Here is a 23,493-nt window from a genome sequence, read left to right as displayed (position 1 = left end):
CCCTACTGTTCCTGCCTTCAGTCTTACCTGTCTCATTACATTGACTTTTTTGTACCTGTCATGTTTATATCTAACGTACTAGCTATATAAATATATTTTAAATATCTATCTGTGATGGCTGCTTCTATAGAGTGTAGCAAACCCTCTGAAATAAAACTCATACAAGATAAGTAAGTGACCCAAGGGCTTACAACAAACTATTGAGTAGTTTTTGCTTTCTTGGTTCCTATTTCCCTCTGAATGCAGTATGATTTGGCTTCTGACTTCATCATCTAGCTCCTAACTGTTAAGTCACCTTTGAGGGGCTCTCATTCCACCTGGTGTCTGCAGCATTCTACCCTGGTGACTGGCTTCTGAAAAGCTCTGATTTTGGATTGGTAGCAAGTCTGGTCCTCTTTTCTCCTTCTCTGTTCTTAATACTGTTCATGAGCTCCTTCTTGTTCTTCAGAGATCTGTCTTTGTTTCGTGCACTGTGGCCAGTGGGTAGGTTCATATTTAATCTATACATAAGTAGCCCCACAGTCTATGTATTCTGATTTATCATGAGCTGCAGATCCAAATTTCCAACAACCTGCAGGAAACATCCACAAGAATATCTTGCAGGTGTCTCAGACTCAACATCACCTTACACTATATCATGCTGTTCTCTACCTGGAGTGCAAATTGTCCTGCTTCTGTGTCTCTCTACTTCATTTTAAGGCAGCACCTTGAATTGGGAAATTGGAGTCATTTATGAGGCCCTCTCTCAACCCCTGTCCTTTGTCTTGCATTCCACACAGTTGTCATCTACCTCTAAAATATTAGCTCAAAAGCGTCTGAAATACCACTACAACTTCCTATCTAAAAACCTTTACTATCTCTCTATCAAAAAGGACATTTTTAAACACCACAGAAGGGTTTGGTGGCGAAAATATTCTCGTGGAAAATAACTAAAGGGAAGATACCACGACTCCACAAAACATTGCCAATGCTAGAAAAATAAGGGCTTTTGACTCTGAAGCAATGAGATCTAGAAAAAGCATCTCTAGAATGTTGTGTTTATTCTCTAAGACTCTCTTAAGACTTTGACCTTACAGCCTACAGTTTTAAAAAATGTTCTTCCTCATATTTTCTCAGTTATGTGTAAGAGGATTTGAAACAAAGAATATATCTAGATCAATATCTGCCAAATAAAGCTCTTCTGCTACATTTAGTTTAGTAAACACCTCTCTTCTCCACTTCAGAGCCCAAGCTGGAGGAGGAGGGAGGTGTTAGAGAGAAGCTGGAGGAACCAACCACTCCACAGGGGATGTGGCTGAGGGACAAGGCGGTAGGTGGCATGACAGAGGTTTGTTGGTCTAAACCACACATCCTGGCACCAGAGTAAATGATAAAAGATCCAGTCTATCGACAGGGTAATATGAAATTTCCATTTATTTGATAACTTATGATATCGTGTGAAACAAGCATAGAGCAAGAATTTTCCTATGTCACACGTGTTGTATAGAAATGACCTCACTCCCCACAATATTGTTCTAGATCACTTAACCCTGAGTGATTTAGCATAGAGAGAATGCAATCCCTTCCAAAGTTCATGCACCATTGAAGAAAGAATCTTCCACGTCAACCTATTATTCAGTGTGCTGTGGGTTTTCTGATCCACATCTTGCTCTGTGCAAAACTGAAAAAAAAAAAAAAAAAGAGTAATGGATCTGTCTTTTTCCACCTGATGGGTTAGCTTTTATAGCTCTACTCTATATGAAGGCTCTTTGGCCATTCAGCAATGCATGACTTGTTAATGCCATTTCTGATTGACGTTTTGCACGCAAATGGCACTGGGTAGTCAGTTCATTCAGTTAAATACTAAGTGTCCTTGCTCTCTAAGCTCTACATATTCTGGCCCTCTAGAAGAAAAACCCACATATGTACATTTTAGAACTTCGTATAAAGTAGGAGAACGTCTTCATATCATTTAAAGTGTGTATAGTAAAATGCTGACAGGATGACATGTTTTATGAAGTTGTCTTAAACCTTTTCTGGAGCAAGGCAGTTATACATAATATATAGGCAGCGAAGAGGAAAATGTGAAACTTCTTGACATAAACTCTTCGTTCATGTATCTACCGTGATGGGTAACAATGTGTTTATGACCTTATATTCAGGAGTTAGTAAAACAAACCTTTACAGTGAAAACTAAGTCCCTCCTATGATGTGGAAGTTTACATATTTTGTGTCCTTATGCCATTAGGATGTTATTATCCAATGTCAAGTACTAGTAGATTTAATGAAGCCAGAACATCCATTAAAAAACCTAATTGACTGCCTATTATATACTAGATAATGTTCCAAGTACTGTGAACAAAACCAAATCAAATCTATGCCTTTAGTTGGGATGGGCTAACACAGAGTGTGTGCTAACTGCGCAACACCGATTGAAGTCCTTTACGTATACCAACTTTTCAAATCTCTATTTCCCTGAGATGCTTACTATCATCCCCACTTTACAGGAGAGGAAGCTGAGGCACAGAGATTTTAATAGAGTTGCCAATGTATACATTGATAATAAGTGCCAGAACCAGGTTTCACATTCAAGACATCTGATCTGGAACAATGAAATGAAAACCAAAGCAATGGAAGTGTAATTGGTGACTAACGACTCTGACAGTTTTTCCCAGAATAGCAACTCATGAGTGGTTGTTTAGCTGTAACCCATAACCAACATTGCCATTGATTTTGAAGGAACAGGTTCAAGGAGTTACAATATAGGTCCCAGTGCAAACCTCTCTTGTTCATCTATGGCACTTGATCAGCTCTTCTGTCATATCAAAATGATGAATTGTTTCTCTTAGAGATTTTTGATCTCACATATCATCTGGTATTTTAGATTAGGAAGCTTTAATAACATCTCTAGAAACCATATTTAAGAGGGAAGATCATGTTTGCATTCAAACGTTGAGAAACATATTATTTTGTCACTGTATCATTTAGGATGCCATGCCATCTGGATAGGTCTTTGATTAGAGTAATGCAAAGCATGCCATGAGTTGGTTGACATTAAGACTGGCATGCAGAAAGCCACTGACCTGGCTTACCACTGGGGAATGCTTCAAAAAACTGCTCATGATAATAATGTTCACATTGCTGTGCTTTGAAGGAAATGTGTCTCATGTGAAAAACTGAAACTCCCTTCAAATGAGGATCAGTTTTGCACGTAACCTTAAGAAGAACCAACATAATTCACAACTGAGTAGCACCATCATCGAGAGGATAGAGCAGATGAGGTCACATACAGGCCTGTCAATTGTATTCTGTGGCCTGACACCACACCCCTAAGTCAGGCCAATCAGGAAGTTGGGTGTCAATGATCAGTGACTACTAGAAAACAACTACTAGAAAAACAACTCACATACCAGCCTTAGTAATGAATTTGATTGGTTCTTTATATGTGGGAGAAATTTTATATTGCACCTAAAAGGTTGGAAAGCTTTCACATGTATGTGATTTGTGAAAAGCAAAAAAGTCTTTGGGATACATTCTCAAGTCAGTTCCTTGGCTTGGTTATGCCAAGGTCAAGCAAGTAGATTTAATATGTTGTAAATATAGGCATGATGAATTACAAGAAAATGTCCTGGGTGTGATTCTTAAACTTTAGGTTACTATGCCATTTCAGGCTACATGGCTATTAATATTGATAAACTAAGCCTAGAATTGTTCTAAAATCAGCCCCACCCTCATTCTAGGCATAACTGGTCAATCTTTTAGGGGGAGGCCAAAATGTGTGTGTGCACTTGTGTATGGCTCTCTTATCAATAGCGTTAGTACACAGGGAACATGAGAATTAGATCCAAAGAAAAAAATATCAGATTGGGCTAATGTAGTATTGTTGTGAGTTGAATCCTGTCCCTTGAAAAGATAGGTTAATTCTTAACTTCTAGTCCTTGTGAATGTGACCTTATTTAGAAATAGTCGTGTGGATGTAATCAGGTTGAGATGAGGTCACACTGGAGTAGGATAGATGTAAATGCAATATGACTGATGTCTATGAGAGAGCAGTCACATAACAGAGAGGAGAACAGCACCATCAAGACTAACACATATTCACACACATGCGTGCACACACACACAGAAACATGGAGGAAGGCCAGGTGATAACAGATGATGGTACAGCTGCCACCCAAGTGGTTGCTGGCAATCACCAGAAACTAGATGAGGCAAGGGAGAATTTTCCTCTAGAGTCTTCAGTGAGAGCACTGCCCTGTGGATGCTGTGAATTTGGATTTCTATCCTCCAGAACTAGGAAGGAAAAACACCATTTCTGTTCTTTTAAGTGACTTAATTTGTGATTCTTTGTTATGGCAGCCTTTGGAAACAAATACAGAATCATATCCTGGTGAACTGTGTGGGTCACAGTGGGAAAATGAGAAGCTCTCAGAATGAATCCCAAATGTTAACACACAGACATGTTTTAAGCTCTTTGAGCTCAAGAGTTAAGGTAGTCCTGCTTTTGCAGCCTCTAGTTCCAGTGGAGTCAGTTATGAATCTCCATGGGTGTGCATAGTGGATCTGCCTAATGTGATCTTACAGACCTTCTAAAGGGACACACAGAGTCCTGTGACCACTTTGCCAGCCAATCACTGTCCAGCTTTGCAGATGATGCTGTCAGGTAGATGGTAGGGTGGTGAGTACATGTACTTATAGGGGGTGAGGGAAGGCATTGTTGCAGGAGACTTAGCCACATTGTTATAATTGGAAGTGGTAACAATGCATTGTGTCCCTACACATTGACTGAAGAGAGAAGGTCATGATCTCTGTTATCTCAAGAGATCCTCTCATTTTGGGCAGGAATGAGTGATGTGTATATGTTAGCAGTAGGGGCAAATAGTCTCTTACACTTTGATGTGTTCTTTTCTTGGGGATCTCCACATGAATCATTATGGTCATCATGCCACCTTTTGATGAGCTGATATGTCAGCTTCTGATTTCTGAAAGCAAACGGAGATGAAATTTAGTGTGCAAGCTATTTATCAGAAATTCGTACCTGAGGAAGGAAAGTAGAGAAAGCAGAGAAGGGCAGAGGAAGTCTTGAGTCTTGGCTAGCCCAGCAGGGAACTCTGGCATGGGTACAGCCGTCAGAATTGTTCCAGGTTGGGCCTAAATGACTGAGTCTTCACATCCCTACCATTACCAGCACATGTGGTTTCCATGGGAAGAGCCCGACTCTGCTCTGTAGAAGGAGTTGACAGCCATAGTTTTGTCTGCTGATCATACCCTGTGACTGAATAGAAAATCTTTCTGTGAAAGGAGACTGGGGAGCACATCTCTATGTCTACTACAGGTCAAGATTCACTTGTGTGACTTGAACCTATAAGGTCTTTGAAAGCTGTTGAGGGGTTATTGGTGTTGAGACTTGTGGGAAATTCATGAAGGAATATTCTGGAAGAAGAATAATATGATGAGTTGGTAGACAGACCTATCTGTGTCAAGGAGATGTAAATAGTTTTCCATCAGCAACCATTTTTGATGTGCATCATTTGATTATCTAGGAATATACAGAGTGGAGGATGGAAAAAGCCCTGAACAACCCCTTCAGCAGTTGATATACACACTGGGAGGTGAGGTTACTGATCAGATAACTAAATGTGCAGAGGCAGAAGACCTCCTTGTAAAATAAGGTAAAAGAGCTAGAAGTGGATAGGTAAAACAATATAAAGGAAGAAATGTTCATCACAGGATGGTATTATGATCAGAAAAGAAGTCATTCATTCATTTATTCCAAAGATGATCCTTGGGGGCTAGTGTTATGCTGTAGCAAGTTAAAAACCAGCACTTGGGCACCTGCATCCCCTATTAAGAGTGCCTGGTTCAAATCCTGACAATACTGTGCTTCTAATCCAGCTTCCTGCTATTGCATCTTGGAGACCTAGATAGAGTTCCTGGCTCCTGGTATTAGTCTGGCCCAGGCCAGACTATTGTAGGCATTTAGGGAAGTGAACCAGTAGATGGAACAACTCTTTCTGTATGTGTCTCTCCCCTTCTCTCTGCTGATCTGCCTTTCAAATCAATCAATCAACCAATCTTTAAAAAAAAAAAAAAAAAGATGAGCCTTGAAGAGTGAATGAGGATTATGTGGGTTAAGAGGAAGGAGGGGAGAACTGTAAGTAGAAGGCCCTATGCCAGGGGATCCTGCATCCTGTCATGATCCTCACTGGCATTCCATAATGGTCTTCCTTTTTCTTCCCATTTACTGAAAAAGACAACAAAAATCTCCCTAGAAGACATGAGGGCATGGCTAAATACAGAGACTGTCACATGGTGGAGCAATTTTAAGAAACTGGAGCACAGAGCACAGGGATGTCTGTGGTATGAGGTGAGGCAGGGAATCAACAGAGTGCTGATAGACCACTAAAATGGCATGAGGCAGGGGATCAGTAGGGTGCAGATACAACACTGCAGTGGGGGAGCTTCCTTCTAAGGCCCAAAGGATGTCTTTGAAGGGGTAAGCAGGGGGAGTAACATGAGTGAGCTGTGTTTTAGAAGGGTTGTTCTGACAGAGAATGAAGAATTAATTGAAAGGAGGCAAGACTCAAGATTAGTATTTTGAAGTGATTTAGCACAGAAAAGATACGGAATCAGCAACGGATGATAGATTAGATTTTGAAAGTTAAGAACAGGGAAAGGTCAAGGCCAGACATGATTTCTGGTAGAAGAGCAGTACAAAATAAACTCATCAGGCATTTGTGAACTTGACATTCATTCTTGATTCTATTCTCTTCATCTATGATGATACGGTTCCTAGAAGGATGATGGTAATCACGGTATTAGAGAAAAGACTATTTAATTCTTCCTTTTGAATGGAAGAAAATATACCAGTATGGGGTTTGAAGTTAGAAGCTCGGAATGATATGGAGAATTCACCTGCCTTTTAGTTTCTTTTTTCATAAAATGGGGATAAATGCCACCTACACCATTGGACTGTCATGAGAGATAACTGAAATAATGTACATGAAAGCTTTGGCAGTGCTAGATAGAGCTGGCGCTAAGATTTTCATTCATTCAGTTGTTTATTTATTCAATGTATTGTGCAAAACAGAAGTTTAATGTCATATGATACTTCAAAATATATTTTTGATGTTAATAGTATACTACAAAAGTTAAAAAAAGAAATTATTGCATCACAAAATATTATGAACCATCCACCTACAATCTGCAAGGTACCATGATGGTTAAATACATGCAAGGCATTCTTTCTCTCCATAAGGGATTGGTAGTCTCTTGCAAAAGACAAGGTGGTAGATACGTGAAAGGTATAAAACCAGTAAAATACTTACACATTTTTTAGAGATCAGAGAAAATCAGAATTAGACAATAATGACAGTTGCCAAGTTGGATTGATGAGACATACTTACTCAGAGGAAGAAGATGGGTGCCTAAAAACCACTCTAGGGAGAGGGTTGAATCTAAGCTAGATTTTAAAGATGAGTTAGATTTCATAGTGTAGATCAGGTATCACAATCTACTTCCTGGCACACTGCCTGTTTCACTATGGCCTGTGAGCTATGAATGATGGTTCCATTATTGCAAAAGTTTTAAAGCAAGAATACTATTTTGTGATATCCTAAAACTGTATGCAATTCAAATTTAGTGTCTATAAATAAACCATTGAAACACAGTCACATGCCTTTTTTTTTTTTTTTTTTTTTATATTGTCTGTCTGCTTTGGAGGTACAATGAAGCTGAGTATTTGTGGCAGAGGCTCTGTGGCTGCAGAGTCTAAAGTATTTATCATCCAGTCCTTTACAGAGAGTTTGCTGAGCCGTGTTGTGGAGGATGAAGGGAGATGTTCAAGGGGCACAGAATCCCAAGATTGAGAACAATTCTGTTGGAAGAAACAGAAAAGGAAGAAGGATCATGCAGGATCATCATCACAGCTGTGCAGAGACAGGAGAGTGTCTTAAGAAACAGGCGCTGTCAGTGACACCATACATCACCAAGAGAGTTCAGACATGCACCCGAGCAAAGGATAGAAAGTTGCGTTTAGCCATCACTTGTGAGTTTTGAATTCTGTGGAAGGAGTGGAGCAGAAAGACAGTGGGAGGCAGAGCTTAAGAAATGGGATGAAATCAGGGAGAGTTCAGTGGGGAGATAGCCATGTGGTTTACGTTTAGTATAGAGTTGAGTGGGGTCTGTGTGTATTTGTATGCAGAGGGGAGAAAAAGCAAGCAGAGGGAGATTTTGTGGAGCCTATGTAAAGAGACGCTGTTTGAAGAATTGAGAGCCAAGAAACATCTGGTTAAGATTTATTTTTTTGCTAAACCTGTAAGTCATCTCACTCCAAAAAAGTATCATTGAATAAACTCCCTTCAGGTCTTTTCCGCATAGAACAAAACATGATAGATTCGACAGTCAATTTTCTAGAGTTTGAATCTGTCCCTATTTCCACTGATTTGTTGCTGGCCTTATGACAGTTGCTTAACATCCTTGCTAGATTTGCCTCTCTATGAGCAGTGAATAATAATGCATTCATAGGAGGATTGTTGTGAGAAATACTGGGATTTTTTTTTTTTTGGTGGGGGGAGGAAATGTCAAAAGCATAGGTCTGTCAGCTATGAATGAACACTGTGCTTGTTAGTTTATATGTCAACTTGGTTAGGCATGAATGTGGGTGTTGTGAATTTTTTTTTAAAAGATGTGATTAACATTTAAATCAGTCAATTTTGAATAAAGCAGAGTGCTTCCTTAACGTGGGTGGGCTGTGTCCAACCAATTGAACACCTTTAGGGAAAGACTGAGGCCTCCCAAGGAAGTAGGAATTTGGTCTACACATACACACTCACACTGCACACACACACACACACACACACACATACACCCTGAATGTTGGTTGTTTCTTTGGAGAATACTGCTTAATATGAGTACAAATCTCATCTAAGGGGCCAGTGCTGTGGCGTAGCAGGTAAAGCCACTGCCTGCAATGCCAGCATCCCAGACGGGTGCTGGTTTATGTCCCTGATGCTCCCTTCCTATCAAGCTCCTTGCTAATGTGCTTGGGATAGCAGCGGAAGATGGCCCCAGCGTTTGGGTCCCTGTTACCCTGGCTCTGATTTTAGCCTGGCCCAGCCCTGGCCATTGTGGTCATCTTGGGAGTGAACTAACAGATGGAAGAGCTCTCTTTCTCTCTTTCTCTCTGTCTCTCCCTTTCTCTCTCTCTCTCTCTCTGATTTTCAAACAAATAAATATCTTAAAAATAAAATCTCATCAAAGTTTGACAGTGTAACTAACATAGAAAGTGTTACCACATTCTTTAAGAAGTACTTGTTTTATATTAGTTGATCACAATGCTCTTTATTGCTGACAGTAGATGTGACCTCAGAATTTGTTCAATCTGATGCTCTAGAAGTGACTAACAATTAGAGTTGGCACTCAACTTGCAACGTATGACTCGACCCATATTTAGCCATTTACAACATTTTTCATAGAATTCTTCCCTGGAAATTTGCCATTGGGAAAATGGATTGGAACTTGCATTTCAGAAGATAACATTTTGATTTCTTAGGCACAATCCTATTAGTAAAATCCTTTATCTTAGGAAGTAAGGACCATGTGGTCATATTTGCCTTTTTGATAAGTTTTTAAGAATTATGTTTTAAAGGTATCAGTGACTTTAAAATTGCAAAATGAAGTAAGAGAGAGAAAAAAAAAAAAAACCCTGAAAGTATACTTTCCTATTTGCTCCAAACCTCATGCAATATTTACACAACATTTGTAAAACCTTAGCTTTCATCCTTGGTTAAGGCTTTTGACCAAGTATTTCTGTCACATGAATATGTGTAACATTTATCAAAATCAAACACATGCACAAAACGGAAGGCTAAATTTTACCTTCTGTGAAGCTCTTGATAAGAGATTTACTCATGAAGCAGACCAAGGTTCCTTAGCTTTCCAAATTAGTGTAGACCTGCTATGGAAGAATTTGTTTGCCCTGTGTATGAAGAAAACATAGGCTACCCTGGAGTGTGGTGATAATATCAAGTTTCTATGGTATCGTTTTTTTCCAAGTATTTAAGACTCTTCAGATGTTATCTTTCCAGTTTTCACAGCAGGCTCAGGAGGAGGAAGGACATGTTGTTCTCGCCTGCCAGCGAAGTTGAGGTAAGCAGTTACTCACGCTCTTCTTGCATAAGCCTCGGATTGAGCCGGGGAGGTGATACCAGAGTTCTTCCATTCACCAGTCCGTTGTTCCCCTGCGGTGTTTCTTGTAAACCCATTAATCTCGGTTTCTTTTTCCTAGTTAATGACTACATTGCTGATTCCGCTTATCTGCTCTGAGGGAAAAGGGAAGCACAGGACATATTCGCAAATGGTAGATGATACAAAAATAATTTGGATTTGGCGATGGAATATGTTTTTGTACTTGCATTGGAACCTGGGTGTGTCTGGTGTTCTAGAAATTTACAGCATTCCGATCCAATGGAAGAAACTATGCAAGGAGACCCAGGGTGGGGATGGTCACAAGTGCACCTAGTTTGTCTCTCTGGTTTCCCAGCCCACCTCTTGTCTTTCTGCTCTCTGCTGAGGTCAGATGGCACCAGAGCTCACACTGCTGCATGGAAACAGCTGAAGTCAAGCTCCCTTTCTTGTTCTCAGAATCCTATGATGAGACATTCATTTTATTCTTTCTCTGGGAACCAGAGAAACTGGTATCTTGCATTAAGAATTGTTAGTCATTTCTTTTCTTTTTCTTTCTCTCTCTCTTTCTTTTTTTTTTTTTTTTCCAGTGCAAAGGCACTGATGATATACTAAGGAAATTTAAAGCAAGATTTTCCTGAATATGTAATAGGAAGATTGTAACAAAGACATTGCAAGCTGTGTGAGAACCAGATAAAGACAAATAAATGAAAGTTCTTTTAGAAAAGGAAGAGTAATTTTTTCTTTTAAATTTTTTGATGGAAGATAATAAGTTCTTTTCCTATATTTAAGTGCTTGTTCATTAAAGAATCAAATATTGCTTCATATCTACTCAATGCTAGGACTATTAATGACTAAATTGACAATAGGAATTTGCGCGTAAACAAACACCACAAATTGAAAGTCACAGGATGTTAAATAAAAGTTGCAGGAGACTATTGTTTTGGAGCCGGCTCCCAACAGACAGGGCTAAAAATCAAAATGGAGTCAATCATGCTAAAATTCCAGCTTGTCAACCTGAAACCGAGCAGTTGAGCTGAGCTTCCCAGAAATCAGGATTACAGAGATAACAGCAAAATTTCCCAAACAGGCCACTTCCTTTGGTATGATAATTAAGCTCCCTCTGCCTTAATCCTTACCCGAAAAGGTAACATAAGGTAACCTGATTCTAACAAATCCGTTATTTTTCCATTGTTCTGTCTCCTGCCCCCTCCTTCCAAGGTTGCCCCTTCCTTCCACTGGTTGGTTTTTGCCTCTGCTTTCCCCAGCTCTTTTCTATGAAAACTAACCTCTGCCTGACTCACTGGAACATGGAGCCTATCTAGTAGGAAGAAACGTTGCTCAAGTCTAGAATCACAAAGCAGTGAATAGCTTTAAACTGGAATTGTCGTAATTTTGCCCTTTGACAGAGAGCGTGATGGAAGCTTTGTAGCATGCTTTAATTGATCATTGATTTTTACATAAAAAGTGTAAGCAGTTACTATGTGACAGACATGTTGCTGGTTGTTAACACTTTTTCTCATGATTTAGTTTCTTCATTAACTAGGAATAGTCTGAAATGACATTGGTCAACATTGTTTTTAGCTTTTGTGTTTAAGAAAATTGTAAACGCACGTAACTCAGTCCAACAGTGGGACAAGATTTATTTGAAAATCATCGTTCTTTCTGTATCTTCTTCCTCTCTGGCCTCTGTCTGCACATTCCCTTCCTCCAATCTTTTCCATTTTCCTTTCTTCATGGGCAAATGCTGTCACATCTGTTAACTGCTCTGGGTAGGGTGGTGCTTACCTCCTCTCTAAATAATGTTTATATTCCCATCTCTTCCCTCTCCCATTCCATTCATCCAGGTTTCACCCTTTCTATCATTGATACATTTATAAAAATGTGTATTTATCTTCATCTACTTAAAAGACAAAGGAACAGAGGGAGGGGAAGACAGAGAGAGATGTCCCTCCTCTGGCCTACCCCTCAAATGCCTGCGAGAGCTAGGGCTCAGCCAGGTCAAAACCAGGAAGCCCAGAACTCCATTTGGGTCTCCCATGTGGATGGCAGGGCCCCAGTCACGTAAGTCATCTCTGCTGCCTCCCAGGATGCATTAGCAAGGAGCAAGATTGCAAGCAGAGCAGCTGGGATTTGAATTGGTGCTCCGTTATGGGATGTGGGCTTCGTAAGCAGCAGCTAAGCCCACTGGACTGCAATGCCCACCTCACTTCTGTGTTTTAAATTGAGCTGGGCTATGATTTTGATCCTATTAAAATTCAGCCTTTGTATGATTATTATAGAATAACGTACTATATATTATAATGCTTTACTATATGTGTATTAGTAGAATGATAGAATATAAGCATACTATTAGTACTTCTCATTTCCTACGTAAGTTTTGTTCCCTTCTGCTGTCCTTCGGGGATTCCCTTGTCTCTGTTTTTTGTGGATCATAGGCATTATTCGTCCTTGGTTTGTTTCCTCATTTTGATATTGCATATCCTCCAATTGCTTTCTGCAAATCCGTGCAAGGCAAGCAAATACTCACACAAACAGCGCTGTGTAATGCAGTTTTGGACAATGGTGGGCCGCACATGCCAGTGTTCACATAAGATTGTGAGGCAGCTGAAAAATTCCATTGGCCTTGTGACATAGCACAATGTATTACTCACATGTGTGTGATGCTGCTGCTATAAACAAACCCATTGCTTTGCCAGTCGTATGAAACAACACAGTTCTGTACAGCACATAGCACTTGATAATGATAATAAAGGACTCTGTTCCCGGTTGGTGTATTAATACCATGTTTTTTCATCATTATTTTCGTGTGTACTCCTACTTATGAAAGAAAGTGTGCATTAAACAGTGTGCTCTCTTATGCTGGCAGTGACCTCACATATCTTGGGTATGATTCACACGGTAGGGGGCTGGCATTGTGGCACAGCAGGTTAAGCCACTACTTGGGATGCCTGCATACGATATCAGAATGCAGGTTTGAGTCCCAGCTGCTCTACTGCTGATCTGGCTTCCTGCTAGTGTGTCTGTGAAGGCAGTGGAAGATGGCGCAAGTGCTTGGGCTCCTGCCACCCTTGTAGGAGAATATGACAGAGTTCCTGTGGCTCTTGACTTTTGCCTGGTCCAATCCTGGCTGTTACAGCCTTTGGGAATGAACCAGCAGATGGAAGATCTCTTTCTCTGTGGCTGCCTCTCTTTGTCACTCTGCCTTTCACTCACTCACTCACTCACTCACTCACTAACTCTTTGATTCAAACCATAAGGTAAACCCCTAATACACATTTCTGAGGACATATTCCTACTGCCAAGCAACATTTGTCTATATTCTGAGACTTGCAATGTCTGGCTCTGTCTTTATTCTACCCTCATATTTAGCTAATGTTTTTTGTGAATGGATTTCCGGGTTAGGAAGCATTTTCCCATGGAATTTAGAATATATTGCTTAATTGTTTGATGCTTTAGCTAAGAAGTCCAATGTCATACTGATCCCAATTCCTTTTTTTAAAGATGTACTTATTTAATTGAAAGTCAAGAGTTCCAGAAAGAGAGGAGAGAGAGAGAGAGAGAGAGAGAGAGAGAGAGAGAGAGAATCTCCCATCCCCAAATGACTGCAACAGCCAAGATTGAGATAGGCTGAAGCCAGGAGCCAGGAGTTTCTTCGGGGTCTCCCACATGGGCTCAGGTACCCAAGGACTTGGGCCACCTCTGCTGCTTTCCCAGGTGCATTAGCAGTAGTTGAATCAGAAGTATAGCAGCCGGAACTTGAACTGGTGCCCATATGGGTCGTCAGCACTGCAGAGGGCGGCAGCTTAACCTCCTGTGCCACAGCACCAGCCCCATGATCCCGATGCTTTGTGTGAAGCCCATTTTTCTCTCTCTGGAAAATTGTAGGACCACATTCTTCCCTTTTGTAATCTCCCGGTGAGGTATCTTGGCGTGCAGCTTTCTTCCCGCATTGCAAGAGGAATTCATTCGGAGGTCCGTTTAATTAGGAAACTTGCCTCTCAGTTCAGGACAGCTCTCTTCAATTATTTTATGGATGGTTTCACTCCAGAAATTCTCCCTGTTCTTTTATTGTTTGGAAGAGGAACTTGCTGAAATAATCCTCTCATTTGGATCTAGTCTGTCAATTTTCCACTGCCGTCTTTTGGCCGGTCTGGGCTATCACCTTAAGGTGATCTTCTTGTCTTCTCTTGAGTTTTTCATTTCTGCTATTTTGGTTTGGAAGTTTCAAACTCTCTATTTTTTTAAGTCTCTGAATTTTTTTCTGTTTTGGTTGCTAACTTACTTCTGAGAACACTGGATGGAAGATCTCTCTCTCTCTCTCTCTCTCTCTCCCTCAACCTCTCTTTGCAACTCTGCCTTTCAAATAAATAAAATAATTTTTAAAAGAGATATAGTGTTGCCAACGCCGCGGCTCACTAGGCTAATCCTCCGCCTGTGGTGCCAGCACCCCAGGTTCTAGTCCCGGTCGGGGCGCCGGATTCTGTCCCGGTTGCCCCTCTTCCAGGCCAGCTCTCTGCTGTGGCCAGGGAGTGCAGTGGAGGATGGCCCAAGTCCTTGGTTGGGCCCTGCACCCCATGGGAGACCAGGAGGAAGCACCTGGCTCCTGGCTTCGGATAGGTGCAGTGCGCCAGCCGCAACGTGCCAGCCATAGCGGGTGGTGAACCAACGGCAAAGGAAGACCTTTCTGTCTCTCTCACTGTCTAACTCTGCCTGTCAAAATAAATAAATAAATAAATAAATAAAATACAAGGACATAATAGACTCTGGTTAGCTCAGAGAGCAAAGATGAAGGGCTGAACACACTTGGGAGAGGGGTTCTTAGCAGGCCTTCAGTTTGTATATATAGTTTTACCTCCGTGTCCCCAGGGAACTGGGTACAGGACCCCTGCAGATAGTACAATCTGAAGATACTCAAGTCCCTTCTATAAAATGACATCATATTTGTGTAAAATCCAAGAACATTTTCCTAGCCTTTAAATCAAGCCTAGCTTACTTATAACACCTAACAGTAGAAATGCTGTGTAAATAATTGCTATGCTGTATTATTTGGGGAATAATAACAAGAAAAAACATCTGTACATGTTTGGTGCAGATTTTTTACAAAAGTGTTTTGAGAGCCGGCGCCGTGGCTCACTAGGCTAATCTTCCACCTTGCGGCGCCGGCACACCGGGTTCTAGTCCCGGTCGGGGCGCTGGATTCTGTCCCGGTTGCCCCTCTTCCAGGCCAGCTCTCTGCTATGGCCAGGGAGTGCAGTGGAGGATGGCCCAAGTGCTTGGGCCCTGCACCCCATGGGAGACCAGGAAAAGCACCTGGCTCCTGGCTCCTGCCATCGGATCAGCGCGGTGCGCCGGCTGCAGCAGCGGCCATTGGAGGGTGAACCAACGGCAAAGGAAGACCTTTCTCTCTCTGTCTCTCTCTCTCACTGTCCACTCTGCCTATCAAAAAAAAAAAAAAAAAAAAAAAAAAAAAAAAGGTGTTTTGATCTATGGGGTTGCTTGACTCTGCAGATGCAGAACTGTGTCTACAGGCCTCCTCACTCTTGTGTGCTTTTTGTTGTCATTGTTGTTTTATCCTTGAAAATTGCCTATTTATTTGAGAAACAGAGAGAGAAATTCTGCTGATTCATCCCCCAAATGACAACAGTGACCAAGGCTGGACCAGGCCCAAGCCAGAAGCCAGGCACTCAATCCAAGTCTCACATGTGGTTGGCAAGAACCCAACGACTTGCACTGTTGCTGCTGCCTCCCTGGGCCTGCATTAATAGGGAGTGGAGTCGAGAGCTGGAACCAGGAGTCAAAGTACTCCAATGTGGGATATAGGCTTCTTAACTGCTGGGCTAAATGCCTGCTCCTGTGTCTTCAGTTCTTTTGTCTAGGCTGGGTTAGTTTCTCCAAGAGAAAGTGTTTCTGATCTCTTTTCTGAGGAGTATAATTCTGGCTATCAGCCCTTTGAGCGCTGAATGGGAGAAAGCTGGGTCTCAATGTTCACATTACACACTTCCTCTTAATTCCTTCATTTCCAGAATGGTCCCATTGCCCCGGACTGAGTTTGGGATCTTGTGGTCTGGAGATCCTCTCTTTATCCTCTCTAGAGTGGAAGCCTCTAGTGTTCTCCTGGGATAAGGTAGGAAAACAGGAATTTTAATTGCTTCTTAATCACACTTTTAATCAATCCTGTGGGGTTTATCCCTGCTTTCACACCCAATTTAAGAGTCATTTGATGCTGCCAGTTCCCAAGGTTTTTGGAAACTCTATGGTATAATCTGATTAGTTTTTGGCTTTCCCCACTGTTTGCTTTCTGAGATCTGCTAAGGCATTTATTGCTAATCTTTCTGCTCTTTGGTTTCTAAAATTTGGTAGCTCTGATCACCTCTCCAATTTTGTTGTTCTGTTGGGTTTTTGCCTAAACAAATCCTCTTACTGTCATTTTGGTGGAGTTTGTGAGGTACTAGAGTCTTCCCTGTATCTCTAAATTGATATGTAAGATTGTTAGAAGCTGTTATTAGATACCCACTGACATCATGTGGTTCTTCCCTAGGCGTTCTATAATGACAATTTTACTCAGAAAGTTTCAAAGGAATATATGCTTACCCAATAACAGAGGTGAGGGAAAGAATGTGATTAGGTACCAATTAAATTAATGCATTTACAGTAAGAATAAATGTACCTCCACACTGGGGTAGACAACAATGTGTTAGACTTTTTTTTTTAATTAATTAATTTATTTGAAAGTCAGAGTTACACACAAAGAGAAGGAGAGGCAGAGAGAGAGAGAGAGAGAGAGAGGTCTTCCATCCGCTGGTTCACTCTCCAAATGGCTGCAAAAGGGCCAGAGCTGTGCCGATCCGAAGCCAGGAGCCAGGAGCTTCTTCCAGGTCTCTTAAGCAGGTGCAAGGCCCAAGCACTTGGGCCGTCTTCCACTGCTTTCCCAGGCCACAGCAGAGAGCTGGACTGGAAGTGGAGTAGCCAGGACTCGACCTGGTGCCCATATGGGATGCAGGCACTGCAGGCATGGCGCCGGCCTCTAGATTCTTTAAAATTGCTGTAAGACATGTCTATTGGGTATGGAGAAACGAGAAAGTGAGGTATAGCTTTGTGTGTGTTTGTGTTAATTTTTTTAAACAAAGGTTTATTTTTTTTTTTACTTATTTTGAAGGCATAGCAAGAGAGAGAGAGAGAGAGAGAGAGAGAGATCTTCCATCCTCTGGTTTACTCTCCAAATGCCCTCAAAAGTCAGGTCTGAGTCTGGCCAAAGCCAGGATCCAGGAACTCCATCCTGGTCTCTTGTGTGGGTGGCAGCGGCTGAAGTACCTGAGCCATCATTTGCTGCCTTCCCAGATGCATTTGCAGGAAGCTGACTCAGAAGTAGAGTAGCAACTTAATTTGCTGCACCACAACACTGGCCACTAGCTTCTGTATTTCAAGCAAGGTTTTTGTGGAGAAAAGAGGGGGTTTTTGAAATAGAAAAAGGAAAATTTCACAAAGGAGGACGTCTTTGTTTCTCAGGGGATGTTACTGTAAGTAGTCCTTTGTCCAGCACTATTTTCTGGGGACAAGGTAGACGACAAGGTGGAAGCATCAAAAAGAGAGTAGAATACTACAGTCATACAAGACTCAGGACGGATCTAGAACGTTACTGGACAAGAGGCAATGAACATTCCGCGCACCAGTGGGCTGGGGCTGAGAAGACAAGGCGTGCCGTCTGTGGTTCAGCAAGTCCCTGCACTCCACCTGTCCCCTAATCATCTTGTCTCTCCCGTTTGTCTCCCTGCCTGGCCGATGTGGGTGCTCGAGTGTGCAGTCTGGCTGCAGAGGACAGGAACACTTCCTTGAGGGCCAGCCGCCACAGACAAGGAGAACACTGGGAAGCAGCCGCCAAGGCAGCAGAGGAAGGGGCTCTCAGTTGCCTCAGCTGCCACAGCACAGCTGTCTTAGAGGAACTGCCCAGTGGACCGTATCAAGCGGCGTTTTTGGGAATTTGGGGTCAGAGTTAAGATGCTGCGGCCTGAAAGCAATGTTTCCCTCTCAGATCGTGAGACCAAGGATGATGAGAACAATCGCCGCCACCACCACCACAGCAGCAGCAGAAATCATTATTTGACATCTTCTGGTGCCATGAGCTGATGTACACATTATATCCAGGAATCTCCGCAAACTATGTAAAGTAAATGTTCCTGCTTCCTGGTTGTAGACTTGAATCTGAGAGTGAAATAATGTATCTGAAGACGTATGATAATTAGTGAAAAAGAATTTGATCTTTCATCTGTCTGATCCCAAAGCCTAATGATGATTACAAAGATCATGAATTGCGTCCTCAATTACCGCCTCGTGGTTGCAGTAATAGAAGCCCACCTTAGCTTACAAAGCAAAAGGAGGGGCCAGCACTGTGGCAGAGAAGGCTAAGCCTCCACCTGCAGTGCTGGCATCCCACATGTGCCATTTCAAGTCCCAGCTGCTCCGCTTCTGATCTAGCTCCCTGCTAATGGCTTGGGGAAGCAGTGGAAGATGGCCCCTGCACCCACGTGGAGACCCAGAAAAGCTCCTGGCTCCTGGTTTTGGTCTGGTCCCGGCTGTTGTGACCACTTGGGGAGCGAACCAGTGGATGGAAGATCTCTCTCTCTCTCTCTTTCTCCTCTTTCTCTGTAACTCTGCCTTTCAAATAAATAAATGCTCTTAACAAAAAAGGCAAAAGAAACTATACTGATGAAAAACAAAACCCTCCAAAAAACAGGTAGCCAAAATGAGAGGGCGAGGATCTCACTGGCCCCAGCAATGATTAGCACTGGAGAGCTGAAGGCTGTTAGGGCTCTCTGCTGTCTGTCTTGTCTCTGCCTCCTCCTGAGGCCAGCTCTGTTCTCTTCCATGGCAGCCTGGCTTTCTGCACTGTGGAAGGAGTGCAGGAGCGGGTGATATGTCTCCAGGGAGCCCTTGACTTAATGACCTGAGAAACAACAGAGTCTCCTCTTGGCAGCCCCAGCAAAGAAATTCTGGGAAGAGTCTCAGTAGTTCTGTTTGGATCATGTATCCATCCCTGCACGGATGGCTGTGTCCAGGAAGACATGAGAGTCCATAATGAGGCCCGTAATTCTCTGTTATAAAGTTGGTAGAGTGCCTGTTAACATATGGAGAAGGGGTGAAGGAATGCCAAATAGATAAAAGTAGTAACTACTATGTCTCCAGTCACCTTGGTTTTTAAATGTAAGATTCATTTTACAGTAAACTTGTTATTTTTCTCAGGGAAAAAAAAATTCCCTGCAAGACAAAAATTATCTAATATTCACAAAATAATCTGAACATTCGTGTTCAAAGTTCTTGGAGATCACCTCACTGCCACCCTCACGTACCATCTTGGATCCTCTCAGTAGCTGGTTTGGTGGGTTTTACCAGGTCACAAAGCCCGTAAGCACCGGCTACATAACTTGAACCTTAACAGAGAATAGTCTTGCCTTGTGTGTTTCCAAGTAAGCCAAGTTTACACACAGAGAAAGGATAATAGATTCAGAGAATCGCTGAGTGAAAAGGGAGCTACTATTGAGAAATGATCACCTGAGGGAATCTCATCTTTTCAAAGTCTGGGGGAAAGTTCTCAGCTGCTACAGGGCTGATTGTGTTGTTGAAAAGATGAGATGAAGCATGTGAGTGAACACAAAATTCCGGGGAAGTTTGAACTATGAAACCAACTTAAAAATAGAAGAAATGAAAGTGTGCTCAATTGGCAAGTGTTAAATGCTTTCCACTTCCCTCCCTTATTCTGTGAGATGAGGATCCACAACAATGAAAGAAAATGAAGAAGCTACGTTTTGTTTGCATGTGTGATTATATTCATCAGCTTCTTGTCACTATCACAAAATACCCGAGATAAGCTACTTATGGAGGAAGAAGGTTTAGTTTGGCTCACTGTTTTGGATGTCCATAGTCCAAGATTGAGCAAGCTCCACTGTTGGTTCTTGGAGGCTGGCAACAGCAGTGGATGTGTGGAAGAGGGGATCACACAGTGGGCCAGGAGGCAAAGAGGGGGCAAACTCCTAGTCTGTGTATGTGATCCTCCTTATACTGCCACCATGATCTGATCATGGGGCACCACCATAACCACCTAATCCGATTTAATCACTTCCCAAAGTTACTGCCTTCAGACAGTCTTGTTGGGGTAAGGTTTGCCTTTAATCCATTAGCTGTTAACATTGGTCCACCAATCATTTATAGAACACTCTGGGGACCAAGTATAACACATGGGCCTTCAGGGGACACCCAAACTAATGTCCAAGCAGTAGCTCTACTGGCAGATTCACATTTTTTTGAAACATAAATCTGGCTATGGTTTTGAGAATGTATTGGGAAGCAATGGGATGAGAGACAGGGAGACTATTTAGGAGTTTAGGGATAATGTAGAAAAAAGCTAAGGATGACCTTGACTAGGGAAATAGCCAAAAGTTGGAGAGAAATGGGTGGCTTTGAGAATAAACACAGGATATTAGCACTTTGTGATTGATTAGAAATGGGGTGGAGGGAAGAGAAGAGTGAAGAATTGGCACCATCCCCCAACTAGGTTTTTAGTTTGGGTATCTAGATGTACGAAGATACCATTTGTTGAGGTAAGAAATCAGAAGGAAGAATGTGTTTGGGTGGGAGGAGATTCTGAGCAAATTGAGATTGGAAGTTTATAGTTATGTTTGCATATACACTCAAGAACTGGAAAGAAAGGGAGAAGGAAGGAGGGTGAAAGGGAGACAGGGGGAGGGAGTGAGGAAGGGGATATCATTATGTTCATAGAATTGTAGCCACAAACCACATTGAATCTGCTGAAAACTAATTACAAATCAAAATAAAAAAGTATAAAAGCTGTCTCCAATTAGCCACCACACAAATCCTGTTGATTTTCTTCCTTGATTTTTTCCTATCAGTTCTTTCTTTTCTATTTTTCTTCTATCACTACAGTTCTATTAAAAGATAAATGTATGCATATTTAAATTTTAATGAGTTTATTTGAACATCAGCAATTCATGAACTGGCCATCACTAGACAGCCTGCAAATGGCTCAGTGTTCCCCCAGCTTGGGTGGGGTGGGGGTAGGGGGTGGAGAAGAGAACTGATAAGGTGTTCTCAGAGGGAAGACAAAGAAAATATATTTTTTCTTGGTTGGTCAAAGTGGAAAGTCCCTAGTTAGAAGTTAGCTGGCAGTTTCTGATTGGTTAAATCTAAGTTTCCTTTTATTGATTACATTGAATTGGGGTTTACTTTGTTTACATAAGAGTTCAAGGATCTGAGACCATCTCAGCCTAATAATCTCTGCATAACAATTCTAGTTCCCATTGTCTCACATTTGGAGAGATGAAACACTGACTGTGCTGCTCTTCTAATATTCAGTCTTTTTTTTCCTTTTTTTTTTTTTTTAAGAGATTTATTTTATTTACTTGAAAGACAGAATTACAGAGAGAGGTAGAGACAGAGAGAGGGGTCTTCCATCTGCTGGTTCACTCTCCAGATGGCCACAACAGCCAGAACTGTGCCGATCTGAAGCCAAGAGCCAGGAGCTTCCTTCAGGTCTCCCATGTACGTGCAGGGGCCCAAGGACTTGGGCCATCCTCTACTGCTTTCTATTGCTTTCCCAGGCCATAGCAGAGAGCTGAATCAGAAGTGGAGCTGCCAGGACTCAAACCAGTGGCTTTAACCTGCTGTGCCACAATGCCGGCCCCCTAGTATTCATTCTACACAGAGCCACAGTATTCATCTACCCCAAATTGGCTTTGCTGGGTCATCCCCTTCCATTTCATGATATTCCCATGCTTCCCCATTGCTCACTTTCAATTACTGCTTCCAACTGGCTCCTAATTACTTCAGCTTTACCTCACGCTCTCCTAACTGAGAGTTTATTTCAGTCTGGTCATAGTAGAACTTCAGGGGCCAGTGCTGTGGTACACAGGGTTGAATCTCCATCTGCAGTGTCAGCACCCCATATGGACGTTGTAAGGTCCGGGTTTCGGCACCAATGTAAGGTCCCCACAAAACACCAAACACCAGAGTAAGGGAAAGGGTTTATTGGGGAGAACCCAGCAGGCCGGAGGGAAGGGGCGAGGAAGGAAAAAGAGAGTAAGAGAGAAAGAGGGGAGAGGAGAGAGGAGCACAGAGAGAAGAGAGAGCAAGCGAGGGGAAGGAGAGAGGGGAGCAAGAGAGGAGAGGAGACAAGAGAGAGGGAGAGAGAGAAAGAGAGCCATGTGTTCAGGAATAGGTCCTTTTAAAACTTTGCCAGAGGACAGGCAGGGAAGTGGGAGCAGCGAATCCCGTTAGGATGGGGGTGGAGCTTGACACCAGTGGTTGGGCCTTGTGGCCACCTGGCTTCCAGCAATGGCGGTGGGGGCTAGAGCCTAGGATGGCTAGGATTCGCCATTTTCCTAACAGACGTGGGTTCGAGTCCTGCCTGTTCCACTTTGGATCCAGCACCTTGCTAATGTGTCTGGGAAAGCAGCAGAAGATGGCCCACATACATAGGCGACCCAGAAGAAAATCCTAGCTCCTGACTTTGGATTGGCCCAGCTCTGGCTGTTGCAGCCATTTTGAGAGTGAAACAGCAGAGGAAGCTCTCACTCTCTCTAATTCTGCCTTTCAAATAAACAATAAAATAAATCTGTAAAAAAAAAAAAAAAGAACTTCAAATACAATACCCTCCTTCTGTCCATGCCACTGCCCTCATGTTTTTGTGTTTGCTTCTCTTTTCTACTCATCAGACTCTTAAAACTCAGCCCCAAAGGGCCAAATCTTCCTTCTCACCATTCTGTCTCAATCTAGTCCCTCCTTTGAAAGTCTGAGTTGCTGGCTGTGCCTCTCATTAGCATTTATTCCCATGTCGCATTGTTTTGCAATTCCCTATTCATTTAATTTCTCTATACCAGATTGAGAACAATGATTAGATATCACATTACTCTCATATTCTCCAGACTACCTAGCGTAATCCTGTGTACAAGGTAAGCATTCTGTAAGTATTTGTTGACTTGAAATACGTACTAAAGTACATTTTTTTCTTACCCACTACTCTTATCTCTGCCTGAGCAAATGAGGTCGATACGCAAAAGTAGTTAAGATAAAGCACGTAAAGTGGAAGAACAAACAGGCGACAGAGGAGATTTTAATGAAACTATGATATTAAAAATAATAATTATCTACTAAATCTATTTTTTAACTTTAAAGAAGTCAAAGTCTTCCTTTTAACCTCAAACATGTGTGTGTATATTTAAGTATGAAAGGTCACATGAATCTTAAAAGGTAGAATTATTATTTTTAAAATATTTGGTAATAAAAATAAACTCTTTTTAAGCTAATAATTCTTGTGAT

At 42.0% G+C, this 23,493-nt stretch overlaps 2 long non-coding RNA genes across 2 annotated transcripts; one reads left to right on the top strand and one right to left on the bottom strand.

The window, feature by feature from the left end:
- Window positions 1–1,395: 1,395 nt before the first annotated feature.
- On the bottom strand, window positions 1,396–9,997 carry LOC103349081 (uncharacterized). The gene is made up of 3 exons (XR_517285.5): window positions 9,859–9,997; window positions 4,870–4,961; window positions 1,396–1,660 (listed from the first exon to the last, which is right to left on the bottom strand). It is a non-coding gene; the product is annotated as an uncharacterized LOC103349081 (long non-coding RNA).
- Window positions 9,995–21,470, top strand: LOC149124548 (uncharacterized). The gene is made up of 3 exons (XR_016212841.1): window positions 9,995–10,128; window positions 16,191–16,291; window positions 18,197–21,470. It is a non-coding gene; the product is annotated as an uncharacterized LOC149124548 (long non-coding RNA).
- The last annotated feature ends 2,023 nt before the right edge of the window (window positions 21,471–23,493 follow it).

This window comes from Oryctolagus cuniculus, chromosome 9, assembly GCF_051225735.1.
Source record: "Oryctolagus cuniculus isolate XC-2025 breed Fujian yellow rabbit chromosome 9, ASM5122573v1, whole genome shotgun sequence".
NCBI classification, from domain to species: Eukaryota; Metazoa; Chordata; class Mammalia; order Lagomorpha; family Leporidae; genus Oryctolagus; species Oryctolagus cuniculus.
This window is presented reverse-complemented; position numbering and strand designations above follow the sequence as displayed.